General features: G+C 43.4%; 1 protein-coding gene across 3 annotated transcripts in view; it reads right to left on the bottom strand.

Moving 5' to 3' along the window:
• The window catches only part of USP6NL (USP6 N-terminal like), a 254,559-nt gene that overhangs the window by 182,052 nt on the left and 47,829 nt on the right, over positions 1–24,678 (bottom strand). For 2 of the 3 annotated variants that reach the window (XM_070501188.1, XM_044761880.2), the window contains exons 1-2: positions 19,269–19,441; positions 19,058–19,171 (exon numbers count right to left, since the gene is read on the bottom strand). The gene's annotated coding sequence lies outside the window, so the exon portion shown is untranslated. Of the gene's footprint in view, positions 1–19,057; positions 19,172–19,268; positions 19,442–24,678 lie in introns of those variants that run through there. The other variant, XM_070501182.1, reaches the window with a different exon arrangement.

Raw genomic sequence — 24,678 nt, 5'->3', positions numbered from 1 at the left:
GATGCTAAGATACAGGCTAAGGGGGTCAGAGTAATGAGTGGGTAGAATAACATGGCAGACACTAGTGCACATTCATCAGACCGTCTCCTAACGTAGCACACAGCCACATTCCATTTCCAGCCCCTGCGCAGTCAGGTGTGCTCATGAAACAGTTCTGTCCAAACTGGGCAGAAGGGACGTGCGCCACGTCTAACACTGGTCCATATAAACCTCCCATGGGCAATTCTCTATGCTATTTTCCCTTTCCAGAGTAACTTTGGAAGCCAAGTGTGGAAGATGACATGGATGGATGAGCTTGGGTCCCTGCATGTCTGTTGGAGAACGTGACCACCCAGGAGGAACACTCAATTTTTACCTTCACAAGAAATAAAACTTTAATTGTGATAAGCACTGAGATTTGGGGGTTCATCTATTGCAGGAGCTCACTTTGTCTTACAATCACCTTTATATATAACAAGGAAACAACAAAAAAGATGCCCAGAGAAGTTGGACGAGAGAGCAATAATCAGCAAGAACGCATGTTGCAACACTGCTGTCGGTGGCCTCATAGCAGAGTCCTCTAGGCTGTGTCCCCCTCCAGCTTCCAGCCTTTATCTCACCTTCTATTCACAGCTAAGTTTCTCAGAATAGCAGTCTACACATGTTTTCTCCACTTCCTCACCTCCCACTCATTCCTCATTCCGCAAAATCTAGATCTTGCCCCACACTCTGCTGAGATGGCACCTATGACCTCCTAGCTGTCAAATCCAACCCAACACTATTCAGTCCTTCTGGAGTGGCTTTTAATATGCAACAACACACAGACTTTAAGACATGTTATACCTGTATGCTTCTCCCTCTAAAAATTAATCTGTTTCTAAGCTTCTTTTCCCACTGGGTAGGGACGAAATCCAATCTCAGCCATTATTGGGGTTCCTTTCCAGGTCCGGAGTCATGCAAGATTCAAGAGGGTTTTAGACAGCACAGAACACTGAGACTGGGGTCTTTGTTTCATAAGAGTCAGGACTGACGTGCTTCTTGTCCAGCCCATACGCCTCCGTTGGGGATGAGCATCTCCCCTGCTTCTGGTCTAAACCAGGCACAGGGGATGCTGTCTAGACTTGAAAACCTGGTGCCCTCTAGGTAGACACCACACCTGCCACCTGCCCTGGGGTCCTCAGGGGAAGGCCTTGGGCCCCACTGCTCTGATAGTCCATGGGCCTCAATTCATTTTCCCATCCTTTTGGACACTCCCTTCTTGGTAACTAGTGTACTTCCAACTCGGCAGTCTCCTGGGGCCCTTCCTCTGCTCTCAAACAATTCAACTCTTTTTGAGCCCTAAAGGGGCAAGGGAATCTTTGATCTCCAAACTCAAAATCCCGACTTGGGCAGGGGAAAGGTGAAAACATCCCCCAGTGACGCACACACTCATGAATTAAAGCCTCAGCAGATTAGTTGGTGGCCCTTGCCTTGCTTGAGCAACCTGGGGCTCAGAGCAATTTGCCCTCCTTGAACGCCTCTCCTTTCTGTGAACACCTCTCTGAGTTTTCCTTCTTTCTCTCTGGTTATTCTTTCTTAGTCCTCTTTGCTGTGCCCATCCCCAGAACAATGGTTTTCTTTGCCATCCCTAAAAGTGCTTTGAAAGATTATGTACTGTCTCTGTACATTTTTAAGTTGACATTTAAAAACTATTATCCTAAGTCTGAATAGTTGCAAAGAATGAATTTTCTAGTATGTTGTAAATATCAATATTTTTAAATGAAACTGTTATATCATTCTTTTAAATAAATCTAATGAAATCTACAAAACATGGTGATTTGTTATAATCGACTATGGTCCATATTTTAAAATATTTGAACAACCGCTTTTTTAACAGTTGGCGTTTTATACGGTTTCTTTCTCCCTTTGATATCATATTTCCTTTCCCACAGAATTTAACCTTAATATATTTTATACTATGCAGCCTCTGATCAATCACTCTCTTACTTCTCTGGAAAAAAGTTTAAATTTAAATTTGCTGTGTTTCCCATAAGCACAAGCCTCTACGAGTTAAAGAGTTTGTCTGTGTTGAATTGTTGTTATAATGATTATTGGTACATAACTGATCAAAACAGCACAAGTATTATAAATTTGATAAATAATTATTAAACAGAAAAGTAAACCTTTCCCTCAGCTTTACTGAGGTATAATGATGAGTTTGGAAAATTATGTTCAGTTATATAACCAACACTACAATCAAGATCAAGATATAAAACTTTCCTTAACTCTAGAAGTTCCCTCTTGCCTCGGCAGGAGATCCCCAACTCTTGTCCCTGACCCCAGGCAACCATTGATTTGCTTTCTGTCACAACAGTTTTACCTTAAAAAATAAATTTTTATTGGAAATGGCCATGGTCTGAAGGTTTGTGTCTCCCCCAAATTCATATGTTGAAATCCTAACCCCCAATAAGATGGCATTTGGAGGTAGGGTTTTGGGGAGGGGATTATGTCATGAGGGTAGAGCCCTCACGAATGGGATTAGTGTCCTTATAAAGGAGACCCCAGAGAGCTCCTCAGCCCTCCCTTCACTTGAGGACACAGGAAGAAGGTGCCATCGATGAACCAGGAAGCAGGCACTCACCAGCCAGCGAATCTGTTGGTGCCTTGATCTTAGACTTCTCAGCCTCCAGAACTGAGAGAAATAAATTTCTGTTGTTTATAGGCCACCTAGTCTGTGGTATTTTGTTATAGCAGCCCAAATGGATAAGACAGAAATGCATCTCGTAATTTATGGGACTGGAGATAAATATATTTTCCCCTTAGTTCAGTCACCTGCTGGTAATATTACTTGTCACTGGAATGAGACAGGGTTCAGCATCAGTTCTATTCCTGTTTTTCGTTTTTACAGATGTAAGCTTTGGGAAACCTTATTCATGTAAATAAATGGATGGGAAAGGAAGAAGTTTTTTTTTTTTTAATAGCCTTGTCTCCCAAATCTTTGAACTCTTTTTGAGTTATGCCAAAAATCACAGAGTGATCTGCAAACACAAACTACTTGGGATAACTTACCAGCTGACAAGTTAATAAGGTCCTACTTCAATTCTGTTGAGAGCAAAGAGTTGGAGACCACTGGCTGGTAAAGCATCTCTCACTTAGTCACTAGAGTCATTTGCTTTCTCAGAACCAGTATGTACCAACATTTCCAATTGCCCCTTTCTTTGATGCCCTAGAGGTTTTTTACCCTCCAGGATAATGCAACATGGTGCCCTGAAGGGTGTGCCTTTGTTTTGGAAGGTGGAAGAAAGGCAAGGGTGAAAGGATAAGAAAGGAGCACTGTCCCCTACTCCCCAACTCCCATCACAGGCACGTTCTCAGGCAGAACAACTGAAGGACAGATTAGAAGTGGAAGCTGCGGATCTAGAAATGGATTCCCTTAAAACACCCGTGCCCATATACCCCTTAGAACCTGTTCACACATCCCCAGAAATACTTCATCCCAGCTTGGAGACCTCTGTCTTGAATAACTACTGTTAATTATGTTCAGCCCAGGTCATCTTCATCTCTTCTAGTCCTACACACTCTCCTTACGTGACCTAATCCACACCTTTGGCTTCAACTATCATAGAGAGACTAATATCTGCCAAATCTCTTCTCTCCAGCTCAGACCTCTATCAGACATTCAATTAGCTTCACTTTCTACTCGTCTGACTTAGGTTCCACATGCTTTCTTTTATAAACAAACTTATCCTATCTTAGATTTCTGAAAAAATATTCAACCTCATAAATTGAATTGGGAACCAAGTTGCTAGCATTTTTCTATCACTGTACCATTTAAAAAGTGTCTTCATCTATATACATGTGTATACAGTATAAAGTATACATATGGCTCACAGTAAATGCTTACATTTTACAGATGAGGAAATTAAGACTCTGTTATGTCAAGTGAAAAGTCAAGTACATTCAGAAAAACATGAAAGAAATAAAAGATTTGTTTTCTGCCTTGACTTGGTTGGATAGAAGTCACTTAAATAAAGATATTGAAAACCAACAGAAGCCCATGCATACTGGAAGCCAAACTAATGCTCAAGTAGATCTTACAAAGGATATTTTTTCACTAGTTTTAATAAAAAGTAGCATAGATTTACAATCTATGTAAAGGCACTGCATCTCATTTCCTTACAGAAATATGAAAAAATTAAGATTGGTTGGCTGGGAAATAAAGAAATTAACCCATAGTAGCTAAGATCCAAAACAATTTGATAAACAATTATCAATGATTTAAGGGTTGTTCAGCCAGAAACAGGAGGTGAGATGTGTCACTTCCTTGGCTTTTTTCCAACAATTTAATTCCATACAAAAGGAAAATAAGTAAGGTTTTCCCGTTCTTTTATGGATTGTGTTTTCGATGTAGTCATTCATTGAATGTACATTTCCTGTCCTGAGTAAGTGGTTGGTGGTTTGTGGGAAAAAAACAATGTCCTAGGCTCTACACATCTTAAACAAGCGTTGTTTGTAACAAATCCCAGGCAAAGGGCATCTTGGCCTTTTGAGTCATTTGAGTTCCCACACAACCCAAAATAAACAATTTTATATTTTCCTTAGGTGATGGTCAAGAAGTGATCAAGCAAGTGTTTGAAAATATACTTCTTTTCTTTTCTCTCTTTTTTTTTTCTTTAGTTGTTTCCACATCTTTAGTCTTCGGATCTTATTTATCATTTGTTGAGATGTCTGTAGTGTTTATTTCTATTGTCTTATCTTCACACATAAATCAAACTGTCAGTTTCCTTAGTCGTATTTATTACTCTCGCTTTCATCTCCATTGTTTGCGCATTTTTGGACTTTGGAAGCACAACTCCAAGCTTATGTTGGTTGATAATGAAGGAGGCCTACTCTCTTACCATGTCTTTTATCTGGCAAAGAGCTGCCAAGGCAAAAATGCCGCCAGTCAACAAGGGGAAGTGTGCTTGAGTAAGAGAATGGATGCATTCCAGCCCAATCAATTTAAAATTATATGTCATACTTGAAATCTTCGACTCCACTTTTTTTTTTTTAAGATTGGCCCTGAGCTAACATCTTTGCCAATCTTCCTCTTTTTTTTTTTTTTTTTTCTTCTCCCCAAAGCCCTAGTACATAGTTGTGCATCCTAGTTGTAGGTCATTCTAGTTCTTCTATGTGGGATGCTGCCACAGCATGGTCTGATGAGCAGTTTATAGGTCCACCCCCAGGATCTGAACTGGCTAACCCTGGGCCGCAGAAGCAGAGCATGTGAACTTAACCACTCGACCTGACTCCACTTTTAAACTGGAAATATTGGTAGAAGCATAGATTCGATTTCAAGGGAGCCAAAGGGAAACTGATGATCTCCAGGATCTAGTAGGTCCCAGTGCCCCCGCTTCCGTCTCTGGACTTGGAGATGCTTCCAATGTTTCCAGGCCAGCTGGTAGTGGGTCCTTGAGGGAGTGCAGAGCTCACAGGGCTGAGGTGACTGAGGCCCAGATGTGAAATATGCTCCACACGCATTTCCCCATTTCTGTTACACTGTCCTCTGCCACCCCAGCTTCCTGGCTTCATTCCCTAACTCTGTCTTACTCAAACCAGAAACATAAGACACGTGCCACTGATTCTCACCTTTGAGTGGAAATTAACACTGTAGCAACCTCAGTGGTACCAAGAGTACAAGGACATTCCCAATATCACTGAATATAATAATTTAGAGTACTTTGTACTCACAAAAGTAATGTTTATTGTAAAAAATTCAGATAAGACAGTGGTATGCAGAATGAAAAGTCGAAGTTCCACAGGAATTTGCTGTTAAGAGTCTGAGAGCAATCATTCCATATCTTATCTATTTCCATGCATCTACACACACACAGTATATTGTTTTTAAAAACCTAAAAGCTATACCATTTACATTATTCTGTGATTTAGATTTTCATTTAACGATATACTTTAGAGCTCATTTTATGTCATTCCATACAGATCAACTTCATTCTCGTTAGGAGTTGCTGAACATTCCAGATGTAATTTAACTGATTATTCCTCTATTGGTGTGCAGTTAGGTTATTTGCAGTGTTTGGGTATCGCAAACAAAGGGGCAAGAGACATCTTTGTATATAATTTTGTGCACATCTGCCAGAATTTCTGCAAGATAGATTCAAAGAAGAATCACTGGGCTATTGGGTACCTGCATTTAAATTCGGAGAGAATCACATAGCCATTTATGGTTACCTTTTCTTTTTGATCTTCTGCTTTTAACGTGAATAATACAATCACACACATTTCAAGCTGGGAGAGCTCACGCCAGTGTTGGGAGAGGCCTGATCTCCACATTGGGAGTGAAATCTCAACCCTATAAATAGATTTTTCTACTGTTAACGCCAATAGCAGTGATTTTATTTCAGCAAGACAATACCATCTGTCATACTGAACGTTAATTTCTATTTTATGAGTTGTGTAGTTTTGCTGGTTCTTAATATGTTTTCATTTTATAATTGTATAAGAGCTATAAGCATAGCTTTATACCTGGCTTGAAATATTTAAATGTATGTGTCATCAAAAATCTTTCCATTATAAGTGACAAATCGGCTTGGTTGTGGCCAGTCCTCACAGCCCTCGCATGCTGGCTCCACTCAGCGTCTTGGCCCAAGACTTTATAGCTATCTCTTCTACTCCTCACAAGGAGATACAGGCGTCACCCAAGATTCTGTCCTCTTTTCTTCTTCCTCTCTGCACTTTCACCGGGGGCACTCGTCCGCTCTGGCAGCTATGATCGTGAAATGACTCCCTAATCTCTACATCACCGTCCGTCAGCTCTTCAAACCCACGTCTCCAACTGCCTGCCGGACATCCCCACCTCCCCTTCAATGTAACAAACACTGACAGTGACCCCAGAGGCAGATTGCTCATGACACTAAGGAGCCCACACTGAGCCCCCCGCCCCTACTTGTACCTGCCCCTTACAAAGCCCTGGAAGGGGCCCTGGCAATTTGTCTTGGGTCATCTTTCTTTCTTTCCTTCCTTCTCTCTCTCTCTGTCCCTTTCTCCATCTTTGTCTCTCTTTGTCTCTCTTGGTCTCCATCTGTCTCTCTCCCTTTTTTTTTTTTTTAAGTAACATATTTCAACCATGATCAGTGAAGACTATTGTCTCCTTCCTCTTGGAATTTCCCTCTATCGTACTTCCCCTTGCACGGATACCCCTGGAATGGCTGCCGCATTTCGGATTCCGGCTAAGGGGAAGTTGAGGTAGCAATGCCCCTTGTTGGGTTTGGCGGGGTGTATCCATGTTGTTGACAGTCACTTAGGTGTATGGTTATTGCTAACCACCCTGGTGTGGGAACAGCTTCCAGGGACATCGCTGCTGTCCATTAGGCTGACTCACCGAGAAGGCATGTCACAATGTGAGCATGTTCTACTGCACCCAGCCCTGAAAGGACACAGGGAGTGGAGGAAAAACAAGTTTGAAACGTGCAATCCGTTCTCACTGAAACCCAGTCAGAAAAAAAGTCCTCTCCCATCAGGAGTACTCAGTAATGCAGTAGAGACCTTTTTTTTTTTTTTGACAGGAATTGTGTGAAACAGAATGATGACAAGTTTTGTGTTTATAGGACACAAACTATCATAGAACTACAAACAGCAAGGACATCAGTAACAGCTCACATATGAAACAAGTCATCTATATTTCCAGAATACAAATCTATAAAGTAAAATATAATGAGATAATCTGTAAAATAATAAGATAAATCTGTGAAATAAGAACATTTGTCTCACACGTTATCTTATTTGATCTCTGCTACATAAGCAGAACAGAATATTTTCACCAATTTTCAAATAAGACCCAAAGAAGTTGTCTGAGCCTGAACTGGCACCCGACTTCCTGCTCTCTCATGGCGCAGAGGAAGCTAGATCCTGGCCAGCTGGTCTCCCAGTCCCCTCTCGGCTCTTCTGGTTTGGCCATGCTGGGGACAGGTTCTGATCTTACACGGCTGTCGGCTCTCAGCTCTGCTCTGCTCACCACGACTGACTGTGCTGTGCACACAGACCGGGAGATAACAAGAATGATGCTGAAGTGCCAGGTGGTTTCTGCTGCTTCCGAGGTCCTGCCAATCAACCGGAGAGGCTTTCTGCCCTGGATATGTGACTGTGTTCCTCCTCGACATGTGCTTTAACTAGGAAAACTTTCCCCCAACTTTTTATTTTAAAAAAAATCTCTCTCCTACAGAAAAGGGAAAGAATAGTACAAGAATAGCTGTGTGTTCCTCACCCAGATTCAAACAATTGTCAACAGTTTGCTCCCTCTCTATGCCCCTCTCTCACTTCTCCCCTTCTCTCTCTCTCCCTCTCCCCTACTCCCTTTTCCTCCTTTCTCTCTCCACTCTCCCTCTTTCTCCCTTTCATTTGAGACTAAGTTGCACAAATCAGGGCATGTCACCCTAAAATCTTCTGCATGTATTTTCTAAGAACAAAGACATTCTCCCGCACAACCGTAACCATAATCATTGCCAATACCATCATCACGCCCAAGAAATTTAACACTGATTCAACAGCATTATCTAACGGGCAGTCCAAACCCCAATTACCGGAGTCACCCCCTAAATGTCTTTCGTGCTCTTTTCCAGTCCAGGACAATCAAGGGTCACACAGTTCACATATTTCTCACATCTCCTTAGCATCTTTTTATCCAGAAAAGCTCCCTGTCTTTTTCTTTTTTTCTTTCACGACATTTTTGAAGAGTTTAGGCCAGTTGCCTTGTAGAATGCCCCACAACCCATATCTGTTTGCTTGTTTTCTTGTGATTAGATTCAAGTTAAGTATTTTGGGCAAAATACTGCATGGTGTACTTTTCATTGCACCACATGAAGAGGATACCATCCTGCCTCATTATCCGTCACACTAAGCTGATCACTTGGTTACGACAGTTTCTGCCAGATCTCTCTATTAGAAAGGCATCTTTTCCCGTTTGTAATTAATAGGTAACCTATGGGGTGATGAAAGGAGACTTCATAAATAGTGTGAATATCCTGTTCACCAACACTCTTTAACCCAATGGTTTTAGCATTATTATTACATTGGTGACTACAAAAATGGTAATTTTTCTAATTCTATCATTCTGTCTACATTTATTAGCTGGCCTTCTTCACAAAATTTTCCCTCCTCTGCACACACACCTTTTTAGTATCACTATACACACATGGGTTCTTTTGTAATTCCGTGTTTTATAATCCATTGCCACTATTAATATTATTATTATTTTTAGTGCTCAAATGGTCCAAAATTAGCCAGCAGGAGCCTCTTCAAGCTGGCTGCTCTGAACCTTTAACTTGTCTTCCATTACCAGGGCCAGCTTCATGGGCGTGTGATCCATGCAGTTGCACAAGACTCTTGCATGGTTCAACACTCTGCTGTTGCTGTCTTGACATCCTTAGTAATTTTCCAACAAGGGCCCCTGCATTTTCATTTTGCCCTTGGCCCTACAAATTATGTAGCCTGCCCTGCCCATTGGTCTTTGAGCACTGCCTTGCTTTGTGGCGCAAGAAGATGTTCCAAATGCATTCCCTATCCTTGGTCTGGAATCAACCAATTTATCCAAGGAGGCTTGTTCCTTTTGGAAGGAAATGGTACTTAGAAACCAAGATTTGAGTACTAACGTGTCTGATGGTGCTGGGGTGATATGACTGAATGGCACTTTCAAGGCTGAGAAGTGCAGGTAATGACTCCGTCCAAACCTCTACGCTAAGAGATGACCAAATTCCAGCATGGCTTCAAGGAGCATAAGGCCATGTCCCTAGGATGACCCCAGCCCCTCCCTTAAATGCCTGCCTGGAAAGCTCAGCAGCACCAGGAGACTTTAATGTTTGTTCCAGCCTACACCTGAGATAGGCTGCTGACCACCTTTTCTTAGAGCATTCCCTAAAAACGCCTTATAATTGTGAATCCTTCCTCTGAAACTTTGAGATATATATGTACCTCCCACAACTCAAGCCTATCTTTCTCAAGGCCCTGAAAGCCATTCCTTTGAAACATAATCATCCGGAAGGGTAGGGCCCCGTCTCCTGGTCTCCGTGGAAGAACGAATCCTAACTTCCATCATTGACAGCCAGCAGACCCAGCTGGCCTCAGCACGTCTACACTGACCTACCCTTTGTAATTATTCACTGAGCCCCTCCATCTCCCCATCTCGACTCCTTCATTCTCCCTTTAAAATACCCAGTTACTCTGCAAATTAGAACGGAGCTCAGCTCTTTTCCCTATTGTCAGGAGGTAGTGAATAAAATCTGTCTTCACACCTTTAATGAATGTCCCACTTTATCTTTGACATTGGATAGAGCTGGAAAATCATATATTCCTACGGATACCTCCAATTCTAATCCAGGAGGATAGCATTTCTCCATCGAGTGTTCCCTCCCTCCTCCCACAGTGAGAGCCTTAGGTCACCCCACACTATCAGTGAGTTTACTCATTTGCCGTATCCTACAACATACACAAAAGAGTTTCAGCCTGATGACACTAATATGACTATCAATGACAAGCCCAATTCATAAGCCTCCTGCAGGTCTTTTTTCCCTTAGAATATATGCCACTAGTCAGAGTACAGGGGTCAAAAGTTACTTGGAATTCTTATCTCTGTGTTGTTTGCCATCAATCTGCTAACCACTTAAATTCCTTTGCTTCTGCTTGCATTCAATTTTAAGGGTTTTTAAAAAGTCATCTTTGATTGGATTTAATTTTTTGAATATTTAAAACATTTATGTGGTTCAAAAGTCAAACCTGCAGGGGCCAGCCCCATGGCCGAGTGGTTAAGTTCACACGCTCTGCTTCGGAGGCCTGGGGTTTCGCCAGTTCAAGTCGTGGGTGTGGACATGGCACCACTTGTCGGGCCACGCTGGGGCAGCGTCCCACATGCCACAACTGGAAGGACCCACAACTAAAAATACACAACTATGTACCGGGGGCTCTGGCAGAAAAAGGAAACATTTTTTAAAAATCTTAAAAAAATAGTCAAAACTGCATAGAAAGACATACTCAGATATCATGACATTCGCATCCCTATTCTTTCCACTCTGTTCCCACATATGCCCAATGGGTGATTATTTTCATTTGTTTCTGGTTTATCTTTCCTGTGCTTCTTGCAAAAACAAGTAAACACATACACACACACCTTCTTATTCCCACCCTCCACTTATTTCACACAAATGATACCATGCTTTATATATTCTTTCCCATATTGCTTTTTTCACTTAACAATATAGCTGGGAAATCCTTTCATATCAGTTCACAGCAATTCCATCACTCTTTTTTATGGCTGCATAATACTCCATTATGTGGCTTCTCCAGGCTTGATTCAACCAGTCTCTTATGGTTGGGAACTTCGGTTGTTTTCAAGATTTTCCTATTATAAGAAATTCCACAATCAGTAACCTTTTTCATATATTGTTTTGCATTTGGGCGGAGGGGCGGGGTTTCTTCAGACTAAATTAATCTAAGCTGGATTGCTGGATCAAAGGGAACACAGCCCTGCTGACACCTTGATTTCAGCCCAGTGAGACCCATTTGATGTTGTTTTATTAAATGCTGCTAAATTCCCCTCTTGAGTTATTGAACTGCTTTGTACTCTTGCCAGCAGTGCCTGAAAGCACCTCCTTCAACTGTGGAAATGCTGACAAAGAGAAGCGTACCTCCTGGAGGTGCCTGAGATCGGAGGGTTTGTTCTGTGGGTATCGTCTGTTTAATCCGTCCTGCCATGAGTTTGCTGTGTTCGTGTGTCCAACAAGACTGAAATGAGAGTTCATGCTGGCAAAAAAAAAATGGCCTCAAAGAATAATAAAACCTTGCTTGATGGATTGAATGTTAACCTTCCTGTAGGGAGAACCCTAAAAACACGCTGTGGGGGCTCAGAAACGGGCCACAGCACTGGGCTCTAAAAGGAGGCCAATAAAGATGCGAAATGAGAATCACAGGCTTTCTATTGATCAAGGAATCAGGATTACAGATACACGGGAACGAAGATAAAAGGACTAGTAGCACAGCACTGACAGCAGGTGGGAAGGCCTGGCCCCTGGCTTAGCTGGGGTGAGAAGTTGAATAGTTTAATTGAAGCTCTCATCAGTAAGGTTTACAGGTTGAGCTCTAAATATGGTATTTAAGGTAATTAGAAACAGCTGCATTTTTCAATCCAAAATTTAGCTAACTTTGCCCCAAACTCATAAAACCCACGTGTATTAGTTTCCTATGGTTGCTGTAACAAATTACTACAAACTCAGCGGCTTAAATAGTGCAACTTTATTATCTCACATTTCTGAAGGTAGAAGTCTGACATGGGACTTACTGGGCTAAAATCAGGGTGTTGCAAGGGTTTTTCCAGCTTCTAGAGGCTGCCGCATTCCCTGGCTTGTGGCCCACTTCCATGTTCAAAGCCAGCAATGGCGGGTCAAGTCTTCCTCACATCATGTCACTCTGACACGGTCTCCTCCGCCTTCCTCTTCCCCAGTTAAGAACCCTTGTGATTACAGGGGCCCACCCAGACGCCCAGGATAATCTTCTTATTTCAAGGTCGGCTGATTAGCAACCTTATTCTATCTGCAAACTTAATTTCCCATTTCCATGTAACCCAAGGTACTCACAGGTTCTGGGCATTGGGATGTAGACGTGTTTGGGGGCCAGGATTCTGCCTCCCACACGAGGTCATACTGGACTTCCTTGTTCCTAACTGTGCTTTAACATAGTGTTACATTCAAAATTCTACAGAAGCCATGAAAATAAAGTGCATCTTTACTAAAGTCCCTTGAGGACACTGAGAAGGAAGTTTTAGCTCCTCACATAGTTAATCCTCTTTAGACGTCTCTTCTTCCTAAAGTTTCTTCCCAGCATTCCTCACTGGACTGTCAAATCTCTCCACTTTGTCTTCATTCTCCCCGTCTTCTTCCAGACCTATTTTTCCTTGCCAATATCTCCCACGCCCTTTCTCCCTTAGAGAAACGCAGCCCACCCCTGTTCTCAGGTTCCCCATTTTGCATTCCTAGTCACCCCACCCTTAACTCCTTGTAGAAAGCAAGAATGCTGGGTATACTATTTGCTTCTCCAGATCCAATTTCCATCCTTTCCCACCATGCTCTGTGCCTGGGAGGACCAATCTTGCCTTCTAGGCTCCTGGTTGGGTTGGGTAGTGCAAAGCAAGGGCAGAAGATTGGGAGGTGGAGGAAGAGGGAGGTGGGGGTCTATTCTCCCCCCTCCCAAGGCTTCAGCTCCTCTTTGGTCATCTTATCTGCATCTACAATTGTCCCACCAGGTTCTGCTAACCATCACCTCCCCTTGTCCCTTCAGGACTTGGAGTGGTGACAGTACCCTACTGTTGCTAGCTCTAGGGGGCTTCCCCACCTGCTGTTGGTTTCCTTAAACCCCACCCACATCCTTATAAATAGTCCCTTCAATAAATTCTGCTCAATCTCCATGTCAATATCCAAAACCATGTGTTTCTTGCAGGGACCTTGACAATACAGTGGGGAAGTGGCCTGGTAAATATTCCTAATTTTTAAAAAGACACGTGCAAATTTCTGACACAGCTGCAACATGGATGAGCCTTGAAGACGTTACGTGAAGTGAAATCAGCCAGTCACAAAAAGATGAATACTGTATGATTTATGATTCCACTTCCATGAGCTATCTAGAGCAGTCAAATGCGTAGAGACAGAAAGTAGAATGGAGGTTACCAGGGACTAGGGCAAAGGGGAGAATGTGGAATTTGGCTTAAGAGGCACAGAGTTTCAGTTTGGGAAGATGAAAAGGTTTGAAAGATGGATAGTCGTGATGGTTGCACAACCATATGAGTGTACTTAGTGCTACCGAACTGTACACATAAAAATGGTCAAGATGGCAACTTTCATGTTATATATTTTTTACCATAATCAAAAAAAGAAAAAGAGGGGCTTGCCTTGTGGTGTAGTGGTTAAGTCTGCACACTCTGCTTCGGCGGCCCAGGGTTCACCAGTTTGGATCCCGGGCGCAGACCCATGCACTGCTTATCAAGCCATGCTGTGGTAGGCGTCCCACATATAAAGTAGAGGAAGATGGATACAGATGTTAGCTCAGGGCCAGTTTTCCTCAGCAAAAAGGGGAGGATTTGTGGTGGATGTTAGTTCAGGGCTAATCTTCCTCAAAAAAAAAAAAAGAAAAAGAGACAACTTTTTAAATTCCTATCAAACACACAACAGATATCTTGGCTTAAGTTCAGACTATGACCTTGTCCTATGACGGCATATTCCTAGGCAGGTCTGGAGAACTGGTTGGGTGGCCTGAGAGAAGTTTATTTGCAAGAAGGCTGAGAACTCATTGTAAGGGAAGAAAGACTCAGGCACCCTGAGCCTGACCCAGAACCCAAGTCTTGCTCATCAGAGGGTAAAATCAGTTTTCCAATCAGGTGGTGTCCGCTGGGAGACCCCTTTAGCGTCTTCACAGCACTTCCTGCAAGTATAGCTAAATCCACGTGTAAGGCCGAGTTCTCCCAGGCTCTGAAAGCTCCAAGGGCAGGCCCGCTTAGGCTGCTAGTACAGAATGCCACAGACTGGGTGGCTTATAAACAGCAAGCACTCATGTCTCGCAGTTCTGGAGTCTGGCAGTCCAAGATCAAGGCCCTGGCAGATGCAGTGTTTAGTAAGGACCCGCTTCGATAGACAACTGTCTTTTCATAGTGTCCTTTTGTGGCAGAGGGGGTGAGGGTCCCCTTTATAGGGCACTAATCTCACTCATGAGAGCTCCACCCTCATGACCTGCTCCCACCCTAGAGGCCCTACCTCCTAATACCATCACACTAAGGGTTAGGACTTCTACTTATGAAGTTTAGGGGGACACGTTCAGTCCATAGCCAGGGCCATGACTATTTTATTCAAGGCTTTGTCCCCAGTACCCCGCTTAATCCCCCAGGCAGTAATATCTGCTCATTCTGTATTTGAATGAATGAATGAATGAATGAATGAGTTCTGAATACAGTATGGTCGTGGTTACAATAATCTGTTCTTGAAAATAAAACGACTGTTGCTGTGAACTCCATAACACTCCAGGAGCATAAGGAGCACCAAGTAAAAGCTTTAGAGAACACGACAGACAGATGAGAGCTCTCCAGGACGAGCTTGAGTCTCAGAATTTCAGAATTCACAGCAGCATATCACCTGACAGTGGAGCATGGTAAACCAGACCCTGAATTTTCTTCTTTCTTTCCCATCCAACCTCAAAATATCCCAGTGTCAGCCATCTCAGAGCTTTCAAATGGCCTTTCTCTTTTTCTATATTAATGTTTTGAAGCCACATTAATCAAGTTAATTACATTCAACTTTAATGGATTTTGTAACTATTAATACAACTTTTGAGATATTTTTGCAAGAGGGGAACTTTCCCATCCTGCTCATATAGTCCTTTCTTAGCTTATGGTTCATATTCATGCCAATGGCTTATCAATCTTGACTGCAAGCACGGTCAGCTGTTTCCGTTGTGATATCTTAAGCCGGTTTACAGTGTGAGTTTCTGAGAGATTTCTGACCTCTGCCAAGGCAACGAAGGAAATTCAAGACACCATTTCTTTGAGTCCCTCACCACACATACCTCCTGAAATTGTCTCCCAGCTCCTGGGCCTGCTGGCTCTCCATCTCGCTATGGCATCAGGCTTCGATGCCAGCTGGTCTCCAAGCTCTCTCTTATCGATGTCGTGGGCCTTTTTCATCTCTCCTGACTTGACAACATCTTTTTTATTTCAAAAAGCCAACTCAGTCTAGCCATGGCCTAATGCTTTCTCATGGGGGCCCTTTCAAATTCCCAAAAAAGAAATCGATTCTCTCCTTCTTGACCAAGACTGGAACTTAACTACCAGACATGGGGACACCTTACGGGCGTACTGTTCCATGCAGGAGGATGCTGGTCTTTTACACAGAAAGACTAGAGGGAGAATTGAGATTTTTCAGGGAAAGAATTTTCTGGACTGGGCCTCTCCTCAATTCTGGAGATTCTGTCATATCTCCTGACAGCACGTATTTAATGATGCTCAACACGATTTCAGCACTATTTTTGGCAGAGGCGCCACATTGATTTCGATATCTATCACTTTGCACACCTCTCCTCATGATGTGTCTTCCCTCTCATCACATCTGACTCGTGCCTCTACCCTCATCTGTGCCACATGGCCACATGGACTCTCTGGGTATCAGCAATTGAAAAGAGCGAGGTACTGATACATACTACGACATGGATGAGCCTTGAAAACACTGGGCTAAGCGACAGAAGCCAGTCACAGAAGTCCAAATACTACAGGATGATCCTATTTGTATGAAATGGCAAGAATAGGCAAATCCATAGAGACAGAATATAGAATAGTGGTTGCCAAGGGCTGGGGGAGGGAAGGGGAAGTGACTGCTAATGGGTGCGGGATTTCTTTTTTTTTCCTCCCCAAATCCCACCAGTACATAGTTGTGTATTTTAGTTGTGGGTCCTTCTAGTCGTGGCACGTGAGATGCTGCCTCAGCGTGGCCTGATGAGCCGTGCCATGTACGCACCCAGCATCCGAACCAGCGAAACCCTGAGCGCAGAAATTAAGCACTTGGCCACGGGCCGGCCCCAGGATTTTTTTCTGGGAGATGAAAATGATCTCAAATTGCCTGTGGTGATAAATACACATCTCTGTGAATACATTGCAAACCCTTGCATTGTATACTTTAAATGGGTGAATTGTATGGTATGTGAATTACATCTCAATAAAGCTGTTACAAAAAAACAACTCACGGTAAGAAGAAACGTGGAAAAGGAAGAAATCTGTGGAAAAGGAAACGGACAATCAGACTTGGAGAAATCAGAGGGAGATAGAGGTTTTTTTAAGAGAAAGGAAAAAAATATGCTCTCTATTAAAAAATAGGACTTTTCACCCAATTCTTGAGAAGAGTACTATGTCTAAATTATGTTCTGGATACTGTAGGAACCAGCAGGAGGGCAAAAAAAAAAAAAAAAAGGCGTGGATCAAGGCAACAACAGGGCAAAGCTAGCAAGGAGATGAGACCTGCCAAAGTGAGCAGTCAGAACATCAAGAAGCAGAGAGGGAGGGACAGCCTGGAACAAGCGACAGGAAAAGAAGTTCGAAATAAAATTCAGTTAAATGGGACAAGAGAGCCCACTTTCTTTCTCTTGGCCTTTTTTTTCCTAGCCCTCTACCATCACACGTCTCTCTCTCTCTTCCACTTCGAGTCCCTATTCCAGCTCTGTTCACAACAGGCTCAAGGCGGGTCCTGACCCATCCTATCCTCCAAAGGTGTCCTTCCCCGAAAGCCCACCTGGCTCGCTCTGATGGAAGAGCCCAGGAAGTGGCACATGGGTGTAAGCAGTGGAGAGGCTGGCACGAGCTTCTACCAACATCCAGGTCCTGAGTGGCCATGTGCCTGGTCCCCACCGGAAGGTTACTGACACATGGAGCCAGGAAGACACCATCTTCACAAAGTAGCCAGGGAAAGGCCCTTGATGCTGACCCATCGGTCGCTTGCAAGAGCAGACAGTTTCTTGGAGCTGGGTCCTTCTACTTCCTCTTTCGCCAAACGTCTGGCCTGGGCACTAGACCATGAGGCAGGAAGTCCTCAGCTCTTTTTTTTAGCTATGACATGCAGTCTGGAGGCAAATCCTTTAAACACGGGGCTCACTTTCTAGTCTGCATTCATGCAGCAACCTTTTCGTCTGACTCACACTTGACAACTCTGCAACTTGAACAAGGAAACCAATGGTCTCCATGTCGCAAAGTGAGTCCCTGGGTCGGGCTGGGGTTAGAACCCCTGAGTCCCCAGACCAGGTCTTATCAAACAGATCTGATATAATTGTCAAGATGACACTCTGATAGTGCCATGTGAGGGAGGCCACAAAGCTACAGGAGGTGAGGCATTCATCTACTCACACTTTTGTTTTTTCAATGTTATTACACCTGTTTTATTGTGAGAAATGTGAAGCTTAGAAAGATTAAATTGCCTAAACTGAAACAAACAGCAAAAAATAAAAACTCATACCTTTTTCTGATTCTAAACCTTATATACCTCCTCTAAAATGTTTATCTAGTCTTCAATTAAGACAATATGTATACCCACATCACTCCCCAGCAAATGTGTGTCACACTTTTTTTTTTTTTTTAAGATTTTATTTTTTCCTTTTTCTCCCCAAAGCCCCCCGGTACATAGTTGTGTATTCTTCGTCGTGGGTTCCTCTAGTTGTGACATGTGGGACGCTGCCTCAGCGTGGTCTGACGAGCAGTGCCATGTCCGCGCCCAGGATTCGAACCGACGAAACACTGGGCCGCCTGCAGCGGAGCGCGCGAACTTAACCACTCGGCCACAGGGCCAGCCCCTATGTGTCACACTTTTAAAAAATTCTTTAAATTGTATAAACTTACACAATTATTTCAATTGTGTAATTCTAGACAATTCTTTAAATGATAGAAATTTACTGCTTATAAAGAAAAATCTGACATAAAGCAAAGTGCCCTGCCCACATACTGACTTGAGAGAAGCCCCAGGGATGCCCCACTGGGAGGGCACACGGATGGGGAAAGACTCTTGCCCTTCATATTTTATTTGGTTTGGGATGACAAATCTCCAAAACAGATCTGCAACAACATGATGCCCAGAAGGGGATGATCTCACTCACGTTTGTTAGATCTGTGCATAGCAACTCATTCTGGGACTCAGCGTGACCTGGTTCTGTAAATACGATTTCCATTTCCAGAACTATGCATCAAATCAGACCCTCTAAGGAACCATGCATTTGAAAATTAGCAATTCAACTCCTGGAAAAAGTTTTAAAAAATAATGACGCCATTCTGCTCCTACTCCACCTACCTTCCACCCAGTTCAAGAGTTAAGTTCAAGAAAGCCCAAGAAATGCATAACTGAGGAAACAATTTCCTGTAGTAGTATAGCACCAGGAAGCATTTATTAAGTACCTAATTGCTTATGGTTCTGGGCTAAGCACTGTGTAAAGAGAATTGCATACATAGAACTAGTCTCTCTCTCTCTCTCTCTCTCTCTCTCTCTCTCTCTCTCTCTCTCTCTCTCTCGTTTTCAAGGTCTTACCATGTAAGGAAAACAGCACTCACCTGGACAAACAGGTTCAGGACACAAGGACAGCAGATGAGAACTCGAAAACATACCAGTGACCGGATCCTGAAGCATTCAGCTGGTCAATGCCAGCACATTTTCAGGGTGGGGACCTAGGAAAGAGCACACAGGGGTGAGTAGCTGTTGGGTTTCCTAGGGGTGCTTGGGCTCAATTGCAGACACTGCCCATTGTCCACTGCCCACACCCACAATTTGATCTCCTGGTAGGCAGAGAAGGCTGCAGGATCAGGTTGCGAACAGGAGGGAGAAGGTAGGGGGTAAATAGCTGGGCTGGAGTAGGAGGGGGTAAGGCAAGCAGCATGGGTGTGGCCAGCAGACAACAGCGAAGCAGAGACGTGGCTCTTCCGAGAGAAGACCGACAAGCAGAACCTAACAGAGACCAGCTGTTGCTGGCAGCTCCACCCAGGCCTCTGGGCCCAAGGGGTTTCTCAAGCCTTCTGCTGTGCTGAGACCTAGGGTGGATTCTACACTGCTTGTGGTTGGTGGGAATGGGGAAGTGGAGAGCCTAGGTAAAGGTCAAAACGTGTATTGGAAGTCAAGGGGTGAAGAGCATGAAAACACATCCTGCTCAGAGGGAGTGCTGATGAGTGACAGGATCAAAGGTACCCAGGCGAACGACATCTTTAGATCCACCCTTGATGGTGAGAAGACCTTAGCAAAGCCTTTGGTGTTTCTGTGGATGAATGAAAACCACATGGACACGGATGAACAACGCTCAAGTTTCGGTTGACCAGCTGACTGTAGTTTAGAATCAGGCCTTGTAAAAAGGGATATGAGCGAATAGTAAAACCTGACTGGACATCATAAAGTCTCAAAAATCAAAGAGAACTCAGTCATTAAAAGCCATCACATTTACTCATTAACAACTGTAAGCTTCCCAAACTCAGGTCCCGCCACAGTCCAGACCCCAAACACAGACACCACACCTAAGGTGAGGGGTCAGGTCCCGGAGAGAAACGTCTCCATTTCAACCCCCTCAAATAACCCACATCTTTCTGTAATTATGCATGCACGTATTTGTTAAAAGAAACACCTAAGGCAATCTTACTGAGAAAAAATGGAGGAGGTGGACGGTAGGTGGCTAACAAATTTGCTCAACCCCCACTGAGTTCTTGAGGAAATACAAATTATAATAGACAGAAAGATACTATGTTTTTGCAAAACAGTGGTAAAAAATTCAAGATTGTCCATAGGCAAGGTGGAGAAATAGATTCTCTTGTAAACAGTGATGGTACACTAACACCACTTTTTTGGGGATGGCAATTTGGCAGTATCTATCTTTATGAAAAGTCCATGCCTTTCAGCCAGCAATTCATTTCTGGATGTCTGTTCTGGTTCCATCTGTCCTAGAGAATTACTCAAGTGTGTGCACAAAGAATGTTTATTATAATGTTTAAAATAGAAAAGAAAATGGAAACAACCCAAATAGCCATCATAAGGGAGACTGGTTAAATCTCCGCACATCCGTGGAATACAACGTAGCAATAAAAAAAGAAGGAGGTAGGGGCCGGCCCAGTGGTGCAGCGGTTAAGTGCACATGTTCTGCTTCGGTGGCCCAGGGTTCACTGGTTCAGCTCCCAGGGGTGGACATGGCACCGCTTGGCAGGCCATGCTGTGGTAGTCGTCCCACGTATAAAGTGGAGGAAGATGGGCAGGATGTTAGGTCAGGGCCAGCCTTCCTCAGCAAAAAGAGGAGGATTGGCAGCAGATGTTAGCTCAGGGCTAATCTTTCTCAAAAAAAAAAAAAAGAATGAAGTAGATTTATATGGAAAAGACCATATAAATAGTCTTATGGAAAGACCTCAAAGACATATTGTTCATTAAAAGCTGCAAATTGCAGAACACTACAGAAAGCATGACATTATTTATGTAAATTCACACACAACACTATATATTTCTCTATGTAAATATGGTCATGCAAATGTATATAAGAAAATCCAGACAGATTTATACCAAACTGATATTAGCAACTATCTCTAGGGAAGGAAGTAGTTTGGTGACTGGGGAATTGAGGGGGATTTTTGTCTTTATCTGTATAGAATTTTTTTTTACAGTGAGAATGTATTCATGTGTTACTTGTGCAAGCAAAAATGAGTTTTAAAAGAGAGGGGAAATTAACAGAACATCTGTCTTCATGAGCCAGATAAATAAATAGAGTTGACTGAGGAACTGTGTGTCAAGAAGAATGGAACTTCTCGAGGAGCTAAGTGAGAGCACTCGCCTCCCTTCTCTCCCCAGGCCCTCCAGAGTTGACTGTAAGTTTAGACACGTGGGTCCCACACAGCTCCATTAGCTGGGTGGTCCTAGCAATCTATGCCAAAGCAGCTTGGTATCCTACACCACTCTCTCACCCCCTCAGAATGAGGAATACACACTCCTAAGGACAATGATGGTGGGAACCAAATAGCTAGGAACCTCACTGGGATACAATTATCTATAGCACCAAAACTCAGCGTCAGATCATTTATCTTGACCTCCCCTCCAGGCAAGTTTCTTTACACAGAAAATTCAAAGGACCTCATTATCACACCACCCAAACTTGGTGAGTCGACAGTATCTATCTTTCAAACAGAGACACTGCAGCATTTGAATTTACTGAACCGGTATTTTAACAAGTCACCCACGAGAGAATTAGTGAGTGACGGGGTGAGGAAAATACAGCATCTCCCCAGGCTAGAATTGATAGACATGGAAAGTAACACCCGGTCAGACTGGAAAAACTAATAACTAGCGACAAAAACAACCTAAAACAGGAGATTAGGGAAAGGAAGAAACTTAGAAATAAGAAATAACTACATATCAGGCTGGTAGTACCATTTTCCTCAGTATTTTCACCTTCATACTTCACTCCTTTGCGCTTTTTTTTCCACATGAGAGGTTAAAATGGTGCAGCATGAATGAGCCCTTCATCCTCAGGGAATGTTTGTCATAAAATATTAACTGCATAAGCTTTTATTTTCTTTAGAGGGGAACAAAACAATATTTTTCATCTCAACCCAGCTAACACGAACGTTTAAAAAATATTTTGCTGGCAAAGATTACAATCGCAGATGCACCAAGGCAAACAGCTTCACACTGTGCTCCTCATTAATTTAATGAATTGTGACTTCATATGGAGGTTCATAGTCAAGGACTAAATATACCAAAAATGATATTATGGTCTTGACTGTTGAAATTATAATGAGAAAATATGATCAGATGTTGAATCTGAGGTCTTCTTGTGACAACTGGAAAAATATTCTTCTGTATAGATAATGTACCTACTGTAACCCATCATTTGTAGGTTCTTGGTAAATGAAATAAACCCCAATTAAAATTCTGTTGTTTTAGTTGCTAAATAGAGGCTGTTTTATACACACACACACACACACACACATATGTCTAGGTATAGTAATATACTATTCTTTACATATTTCTGTATGTTTGAAAATTTTCATAATAAAAATTGGGGAAAATTCTGTGGTTTCTTTCAGATGCCACCTTACTAGCACCTGTTCAGCCCTTCAGCTGCTGTGGGTGACAACTTCACAGCAGGTTTATCTGGCTCAACTTTGCAGCCCAGCCTATTTATAGCAGCCACATGACTCTCTTAAAGCAAGCTTGCATGGCCACCCCCGTCTCCTCCTGGCTCACCACAAAACATCAGAACTCCTCTGCCCGGCTTTCCCGGCCCTCAGAATGCAGCCCGTCCCTCCTGTTTCCCCTGAGTTCCCTCATGATCCGCAGGCTGGTCTTCTCACCCACACTGTTTTCTCCTCAGTGTCTCCGCCCACAGGGCACCCTGTGGGAACATACTCCCTCTGGCCTTCACTTTAAACTTGAGCTACCAACGTCCCACCCTAAGTCTGGCTTCCCCCGCTCATCCCCTGTCTTCAGCACTTGCAGTCGAGACCGGAAACAGCCAGCAAGAGTACACACCTGGCGCTTGGATGCGAATGGAGCATTTCTGTTAGCGCTAAAATGACCACCTCACCTACTTAAAAACCAGAAAACAAAGGAACAAGCACCAACTAGCAGATGTCAACAGGTAAATTATTGATCAATTTCAGTTCACGATGCTTCCAAAGGTGTACAGAAGTGACTTCGCTAAGAACATGCGACCACTTCATACATTTGTTCAATGTATCTTTATTTTTTATTTTTATTTTTTTATTTTTTTGAAAGATTTTATTTTTCCTTTTTCTCCCCAAAGCCCCCCAGGACACAGTTGTGTATTTTTAGTTATGGGTCCTTCTAGTTGTGGCATGTGGGACGCCGCCTCAGCATGGCTTGATGAGCGGTGCCATGTCTGCACCCAGGATTCGAACTGGAGAAACCCTGGGCCACCAAAGTGAAGCGCGCAAACTTAACCACTCGCCCACGGGGCCGGCCCCCAGTGCATCTTTATTGAGTAGCTACCACAGGCAGGCACTTTGCTAGCCACTTAAGGTACATCAATTAATAAAACAGGTCAGCCCTCAAAGAATGTAAATTCTAGTGCGAGCAGCAAACATAACTAAGGTACAAAGTAAATAAGTGTGTTATGTAGTGTACTGGGAGATGATGAATGCTATAAAAAGAAGAAAAAGTTGGAAAGGTTAAAGGGGATTTGAGAGAAGGTAGCGAACGTGGCAGAGGGCAGGGTGTGCGATTTTAAATAGCCTGCTGAGTGTCTTAGTCCGTTTGAGCTGCTGTAACAGAATATCACAGACTGGGTGGCTTAGAAACAAAACAAATTTATTTCTCATGGTGCTGGAGGCTGGAAGTCCAAGGTCAAGGCCCTGGCAGATGCAGTGTCTGGTGAGCACTTGCCTCCTGGTTCATAGTCGGCCGTCTTCTCGCTGTGTCCTCACATGGTGGAAAGGACAAGGAAACTCTCCGGGGTCTCTTTATAAGGGCACTAATCCCATTCATGAGGGCCCCATCCTCATGACCTAATCACCTCCCAGAGTCCCCACCTCCTTACACCATCACGTGCTGGGGCTTCAACATATGGATTTGGGGGGATGGGACAAAATGCAGACCATATGCAGATAAGGAGGCTTCATTGAGAAAGAGACATTTGAAGAAAGACTTAAAGGAGGAGAGGGAGTTGGTCATGAAAACATCTGGGGGAGCAGCATTCCAGGCAGCCACGCAGAGGGAGCCCATGCAGGAACGTGCCTGGTGAGTCTCTATCATCTCTCAGTGGGCACTTGGACCTCACCCCAGAGACACCAAGTTTCCGAACTGACTTCCTCTTTCCCTTCTTCCTGAAACTCCCCACTTCAGTGTGTCGGGCTTTCCAGCTCCAACACTGTCTTCTGCATTGCATACGACAAATATCCAATAAATATGAAGTAGAGAACAAATAGATAACGCTATGTTTGTGTAACTCACAAGCGACTACCTCACAGATCTCAACGAAGACTCTTGAAACACATTCGTTTACTAATTCATGGCCTCCTATGTTACCAAAGTCTACAGTACTATTCTGGAACCCTTTTTTCAATTGATTTCATATTGTGTCCTTGGGAGAAGTGTAAATAGAACTTAGTGCACGGTAGAGGAACGAAAGAAATGTCCGATTCCAGACTTCCGAAGGGAACAGGTCAAGCCAGTGTGTGAGAGGAGAAAGAGA

This window comes from Equus asinus, chromosome 29 (genome assembly GCF_041296235.1).
Source record: "Equus asinus isolate D_3611 breed Donkey chromosome 29, EquAss-T2T_v2, whole genome shotgun sequence".
In the NCBI taxonomy this organism is placed as follows: Eukaryota; Metazoa; Chordata; class Mammalia; order Perissodactyla; family Equidae; genus Equus; species Equus asinus.
Note: the sequence above shows the minus strand (reverse complement) of the source record. Positions and strands in the feature narration are given on the sequence as shown.